Source organism: Nannospalax galili, unplaced genomic scaffold, assembly GCF_000622305.1.
Source record: "Nannospalax galili isolate Female #2095 unplaced genomic scaffold, S.galili_v1.0 scaffold185, whole genome shotgun sequence".
Lineage (NCBI taxonomy): Eukaryota > Metazoa > Chordata > Mammalia > Rodentia > Spalacidae > Nannospalax > Nannospalax galili.
In genome coordinates, this window is record NW_008355474.1 from 4,206,258 (window position 1) to 4,214,149 (window position 7,892).

The following is a 7,892-nucleotide window of genomic DNA, read 5'->3' on the forward strand; positions in this document are numbered from 1 at the left end:
TTTTAGGTGTCTGTGTCTCTGAAGAAGAGCTCTGGGAGGTATCAGAAAAGTATGTATCTGTCTTGAGCCAGCCATTATTCTAGAAACTTCCTTATCTGTCTCATTCAATGAATAGATGCAGGCAATCCATGTCATCACATTCAGATGAGAATGAGAATCTGTAAACACATTTATTAACTTTCTGCAGTTCTCACAAAGCTAAAAGGTGGAGGAACCAGATTTGAAACCAGGCACACAGGAGTTTCTTCTCACTCATCACTTGCCTCCCGAAACTTTCCACAGACCTTATGTTCTGTCCTTCCCCTACGTACTTGGCCTGCTGAGGTGGCCCCTGAGAGTCTCTGTTCACATGGTTTAGGAGCCAGGCAGCAGATTTTAGTAGTTTCACGAAATACATCTGAATCTGGTTTCAGTGATTCAGTGAGCCCAGACTTACAGAGCTAAGAAACATTAAATCCTTCCTTTGATGGGATTCAGGGAGAAGAGAGGCCTTTTCTCTGCCAACCAAAGAAAGAATAAAGTGGTTTCTCATTTCTCTGAGGCTGCATTTGGAAGCTCAGTCTTCCGAGCTACAGGAAACACAGATGAGCAAAGTTACAAAGATCTCACCACATGGAAGGAGCTTTCAGCAGTCATCCAGGGTCCACCTTATTCTCAATGGGCAAGTTTCCCAGGTGCTGCAGCCACATCTGGAAATAGACACAAGTGCAGGTAAGGTGATCATCAGAGTCAGGGCATTCGATCAGTCATGCTGTGTTCACTCAACAAATATTTATTTTGGCAGGTTAGTAAAAGAGAACCAGCAACATTCAGCCTCCATCTACTGTAAGTCTCGAAGTTCCATAAAGCTGATCAGGGAAGAGTATCATAAGAGAGATGTAGTGTCAGCTAAGACTGAGGGAAGGGTAAGTGGGGCAGTTTAAAGGTAGCCCTGTCCAGGAAGATAGGCTGATTTGGAAGCAGGTAAGGTAGCTAAGGAAGACACTCACAGGACGCAGTGGCCAGGGAAAGAGGAGGATAAAACACATAAGAACTTGAGGCTTAGATATAGAAAGAGGTATGGAGTCTGAGCTAGATTTCACATTGCCCTGGTCCAGGACCCACATAGCAATTCACATCTCATGGGTAAAGATAAGATCTCCTGAAAGAGCCTGGTGGGAAAGGCACTTTGAGCAGTTATGTAGAGTTTTAAGTTTAGAAAATGGAAATTCACCATCCCCTAGCATCTAAACCCATACTCCAGTGTTTTAGAAAATCTGTCTTAATCCATTCTAGGGAGACAGAAGCTTATCGGATTTATTTGGTACAAGGTAAACCCCAATGTATGGCATGCCCACTAAAGTACTCAGAACCTGAACACTGCCCACTGGCAACAGCTTTCTTTTGAAAAGTTAAAATAAAAAATTACTTCCCATTGAGGAATGGGAAAACAAAGACGTAATATCATGTTCAACCTTTCTAAACCTTATCAAGATAGACATAATTATGTTTGGTTTTTGCATTTTTAAGTTTCATTTTAAAGATTCATTTTTTTTTTAAATTTGTGTGTGTGTGTGTGTGTGTGTGTGTGTGTGTGTGCACACATGCGCTAAAGTGCAAAACAGTGGGGGTGGGGAAAATACACAGAGAGCCTGGATGGGGAGGCTAGGATCTGTTGAATGTTGAGGCAGCATCCACTGAGCCTCAAAGCTTTGATTTAAACATTTTTATATTTATTTCGTGTGCAGACATTCATGCAGGTGCCCAGGGAGGTCAGAAGAAGATGTTCAGATCTCCTGAAGCTGGAGATTTGGGCAGGTGTGAACTGTCCAAATGGGTGCTTAGGAACCTAATTCAGATGCTCTACAAGAGCTGGACGTGTTCTTAACTCTGACCAGTCTTCCCAGCCCTCATTTACATGTTTCTTGCCTTAAGTTAAAAAATTAATAACGTGTTTTTCTTATAGATTAAAATTATAAAATTCCATCATGTCCTAGGAATTATAAAAAAAAATTAGTTCCCCAGACTTAATAATATAGGGGAATGAATGAAAATAATTGTCTCCTAAGTGGAAGCTTATTGGCACAAACTGCTCTGCAGCAGCCATAGATGGAGCCATGCTGGCCAAACGAAAGGACCACGATGATGCCCCATCTCAGCAGATCTGAACGTTAAATACCTATCTAAGGGACTGAATGCTGACAGTGAACACCAAGTTTAAGTATCTGTCCCTTATTTTCTTGTGTCTTCATTTTTCTTCTCTCTGCTCTCCAAATAGGATGCATCTAAATATACCAGTTAATGTTTATTTGTGAGGGGTTTCATAACCTAGTCATTCCCACCTGACGTTTTCCATCTCACAGCACATACTTGGAGGGCACACTGAAGAATTTGTAAGAAACTGAGTTCAGAGAAGCCAGCTTCACAGCTCAGTGGGAATTCTGACTCTTACAATATTCAGCAGCTCCAGAAGCCAATTTGTCCAGCACACACTCTCAGACAATGAAACATGACAAGATGATGCCACATACAATATCTTCCATTTTGCCTCCTCTTCTCTGCCTGCTTTTCCAAACCACCGGGGGATTGCCCATCAGGTACATTCTTTTTCCTAGCAGACCTGGCATCTGAGCCTTCTCTGGCTCTCCCGTCTCTTCCCGAATAGGGAGGTCAGCAGATAGTAGTCAGACAGCCCAGGAGAATGAGAAGGCTTTCTTTTCTCCAGAACCTAAGCCATAGGCTGCTCTCTGGATCTAACCTGGCCTAGTAGTTAGGAAAACACAGCTTGCTGATTCGCCTTGAAAATTGTTTCAAATGAGTTTTTCTTTCCTGTTAATGCACCACAGCAGGAGGGGGTGGCCAGGGGAAAGACGCTGAGAAAAGAAAGCCAGAGTTTGGAGGCAAGGACTCAAGGGATCTGGCAGGGAAGGAGGATGAATGGAGAGGATTTAGATGCCTCCTTAGTTAAGGCAATCAATTTCAGCCATAATAATAAAATAACACAGAGGGAAAAAAGCAGACGTGACAGAAGTGATGAAACGGAAATGAATCCTCATTACCGTACTGATGAGAAGGCCACAGCTGCTGCCACCATGGCATCATGTGGTGAGGGGCATCTCATCCCAGAGTGTACCACGTGGGGCTCGGTAAAGAAGGGAGAGATGAGGGAAACAGGCGGTGATATTTAGCAGCAGAGCATTGACACTCAGCTGTGTGGTGGTAGCAAGGACTCTCAGAAGCACTGAATATTCTCTCTACTCATCTCCCCAAGTTCTCACCAGGGAGTTTAGGGATGAGCACCTCTATCCACTCAAGCAAGTCATTAGAGTCCTCAAATCTATTCAGTTTCCACTTCTCCAGCAGGGGTGCAGCCAATCTATAATTCATGAATGTGGCAGGGGAGGCTGCACACAATGGGTAGGTGAGTGCAGCACGCAGGCTGCAAAATCTTGCTAGAAATGGAGGGCCTGGTAATGGCTGAGATCATGGGATGTTGTCACAGGCAGCCTAGAAGTCTCCCGGACATATTACTCAATAGGCTTTTGGGAAATCAGATACTGCTGTTGTCATCTCACGATCCTTCCTTAGTCTGTCATCCAAAGACTCTGCATTAATTGGTCCCAGCCCACCAGCTGAACTTTATTGAGTTCTTTGCCAGAATGCAGCAGAATGCCATTTTCTTTTCTTCTGCTCTTTAAAAATTGAATATTTGTGACTTTCATTTGATGGACTTTAGATCTACTCCCCTCTCGGTACCTTCCCTCACTGTCCCCATCCAACTTAATGTGCATATATATGCCTATAGAGTCCGATTTGTGTCCTCAAATTCAGTGTGTGTCCATTCACTAGACCCACCAAGAGTCTCATCCCCATAAGATACTCTTTCCCCTCCCAGGAGCCATAATTTGCCAAAAGTTCCTGAGGTTGGTTGGGATTTCTTCTTATCTACTCCCCATGTTTTTGCTGGGATTTTATTTGATTTGAACTTGCATAGGACTTGTGTACGCTGTCACCATAGCTGTGAGTTCATATGAGTGCCTGATCATCTGTCTGGAAGACTGTTTCATTATAGTCAACCACCCTTCTGGCTCTTATAATCCTTCCACCTCTTCTTCTGCAATGATCCCTGAGCTGTGGGAGCTAGAGTTTTGAAATAGATGTCTTGTTCTAAGAAAGGACTTATTTTCATTTTTAATTGATTTTATATGTGTCACATTTGTGTCTGTAGTATGTGTAGTATGTGTCATATGTATGTGTCTGTGGTGTGTTTCCCATGAATGTGTGTGCCTCAGAGGCCAGAGGAAGACTTCAAGTTCTCTGCAGCTGAATTTACAGGTTGTTGAGAAACACCTGCCATGGGTGCTGGGAACTCCACTCATGTCCTCTTGGACAGCAGCAAGCACTCTCAAGTGCTGAGCCATATCCCCAGCCCTAGCCCCCAGAATGCAGTTTGATCTTGTTACTAAGAATTCTTGGACTATGCCTCATGGACTTCTTGCAGAGCTGTATTACTAAGGTTCTCAGTGTATTCTGTCCTTTCTTATATCATCAATTTTTGGAATGCTCTCTTTCTTAGAGTCACAGGTCCATAGTAGAAATGATTTTTTCAATATGTAAATGCATTTTACTTATTTCTTGTTTTGTATGTATGAATGATTTACCTGCATATATGTAAGTACACCCATGAGTATAATTACTACAGAGGTCAGAAGAGGATGCTAGATGCCCTGGAACTGCAGTTACAGGTGTTTGTTAACTGCCAAGTGGGTTCTGGGAACAAAACCTCCTCTGCAAGAGCTGCCAGTGCTCTTAACCACTGATACATCCCTCTAGCCCTAACAAATGTCTTTTCACAATAATATTTTACTGACTCATAATTTCATATGATGTATATTGACCATATCCAAACTCCCTCCCCATCTCCTTTCAGATCCACTCCCAATTTTCTACCTGCTTCATTTAATGTCCTCCATGTTTTATTAAATTTAAGTTATACCAAGTCTAATTAGTGTTCCTCAAATGTTTCTGAGTTTGGGTCCATCCACTGGAGTTTGGTAAATCTCCCCAACATCACACTCTTAAAAGAGTCTAAGTCTCTCTTTCCCAGCAGCTATGAATTGCCAATGGTTCCTCAGTGAGGGCTGGGGCTTCTTGTCCACTTCTCCCCTCTGACCTAGGTTTTTCTCTGATTTGGACTTGTGTAGGTCTTTCTTGTGTATGCTGTCACAAGCACTGTGAGTTCATATGTATAACTGCCCAATTGTGTTTGGAAAATGCGGACATAATTTCTTTATTTTCATTCAGCACATCTAGCTCTTATAATCTTTCTGACCCTCTTCTGTAATGATCCCTGAGCCTTGGGAGGAGAGGGTATGATATAAGTGTCCCATTTAGGGCCAAGAACTCATATGTTTTCGATATTCAACATGTTGACCAGTTCTGAGTCTGTGCTGCAAGAAACTTTTCTGGCGAGTGTTGAGAGATGCATTAATCTATGGTGAAACAGCAAGTCATCAGGAGTCAGTTAAATGCTATGTTTTATTAAGCAGGCAAATATGGCCCATGACCTGTATAGCTACAGGTTCTTGACCCTGATAGCAGTGCCAGGCATGGACTCCATGTTGTGAATCAGGTCTTAAATTCAACCATGTAGTGTATGTTACCCCCATAATATTTGTGCCACTGTTGGCCTAGTTGGCCTATCTTGCCAGGCCATTTGTTACTGTAGTTTGCAGAGTTCAGAGGTGGGCAAGACTAATGTTTACTGCTTTCCTCTGGTAGCATGCATATCACCTTCCAGTACTTTAAAGGGAAGACAGTGGAGATGAAGCTGCAAGGTCAGGACCAGGTTGGTTTCTCCGTGATTGTTCTACAACTCATCTATAGGAATATGGACTTACCATCAAGATCTAGAGGGCAACCAAGAGTATGAAAACTTAAGTTTGTCTGAGGGTCTATGAGACTTCTCTGGTCAGCAAGTACAGAAGGGGAAATTCATTCCTGGCACTGGATTTTTGTTTGCTAGCCTTGTGTCCAGTGAGGCCATTGTACCCCCATTAAACGGTAACTTCTTTAAAACTGTTTTCATATTTTAAGAAGCTTCTACATTAGATTTCCATTTTTTTTTCAAAAGACCTTTGGTATTAGTTATCCCTACCCTTAGTTCCTGCCCCATCTTGCCCTCCTATTCCTCACTTTATGTAATCATTCCTCTTCCATTATTACACTTTTTCCCTCTGTATCACTGCATTGTCTCCCCTTACGTGAACCCTTTCATGGCCACTAATTAGTTTCCCGAACTATATAGATTTTCCAACTGAAAAATACATCTCTAAAGATTCAAAGCTAGCATCCACTCATGAGAGAGAACATACAATGTTTGTCTTTATGGGTCTGGGTTAACTCACTCAGAATGATACTTTCCAGTTCCAACCATTTACTTATGAATTTCTTAATTTCATTTTTCTTAACAGTTGAATAATATTCCATTGTATAAGTGTACTATTTTTTGTTATCTACTCATCACTTGATGGGCATCTACTTGTTTCCATTTCCAGGCTCCCATGAATGCAGCAGTGAACAAGGAAGAGTACGTATTGCTGTAAGAGGTTATAGAGTGCTTTAGGTATATGTCCAAGAGTGGTATCACTGGATTGCTTGTTCTGGGAGAAATGCCACACTGAATTCCATAGTTGCTGCACAATTTTGCATTTCCTCCAGCAGTGAGTAAATATTCCCCTTTCCCCACATGGTGTTAGCATTTGTCATGATTCATTTCTTTGATCTTAGGCATTATGACTGTGGTAAGATGAAATCTCAAAGCACTTTTAATTTTCATTTCTCAGATTGCTGAATATGTTGGACTATTTTAATCTTTTGAGTATTTTATATAGTTTATTGCCCCAATTTCTAAAATGGGTGGTGCTTTGTTTTCTTTTTTGTTTTGTTTTGGGTAATTTTATGTTTAGTTTATGAGTTCTTTGCCTATTCTAGATACTAAACCTTTGTTAAATTTATAGCTGGTGAATATTTGTCTCATTCTGTAAGATGCCTCTCACTCAAATGATGGTGTCCTTTGTTGTACAGAAGCTTCTTAGTTTCATGAGGTCCCATTTGTCAATTGCTGGTCCTAAAGCTTGAATCTTGTTTTTAAAAAAAGTCCTTTCAAGAGTAGAAAGTATGTCCTTTGGTGCTTGTGTGGAATACTCAGTAAATGTCTGTTAAGTCCATTTGATATATGGTATTGTTTAATTCAGATGTCTCTCTGTTAACTCTCAGCCCTGTTGACCTATCTAATGGAGACAGTGAGGTATTGAAGTTGCCTACTATTAATGAGTTGGGGTTAATCTGGGTCTTAAAGTCCTGTAGTATTATTTTGATGAAATTGGGTGCACCAGAGTTTGGTGAATATATGTTCATGATTGTAATATCTTCTTCATCTACTGTTCCTATGATCAGAATGAAGTGGCCCTCTTTATCTCTTCTGATTAGTTTTAGTTTAAAGTCTATTTTGTCAGATATTAGAATTGCTTGCCTTCTTTTTTCTTAGTACCATTTGCTTGTTATATTTTTTCCATCCTTTCACTTTAAGATACTATCTGTCCTTGAAAGTGAGATGAGTTTCTTGCAGACAACAAAAATGGGTTTTGTTTCTTAACCTGTTCACCTAGTCTTAATCCATTCACATAGTCTGTGTCTTTTGACTGGGGTGTTCAGTCCATTAATTTTTAAAGTTGTTAATGAAAGATGGGTATTGTATCCTGTGATTTTTATTTCTGTTTACATTCTTGATATAGCTGTACCTTTCCACAGTTATACCTTCATTGGATTTCTTTCCACAATCCCTTAGGTACAGTCATTCCTCCCTTCAGCTCTTTGTATTGCTTCCAGAACTCTCTGAAGGGCTGGTTTTG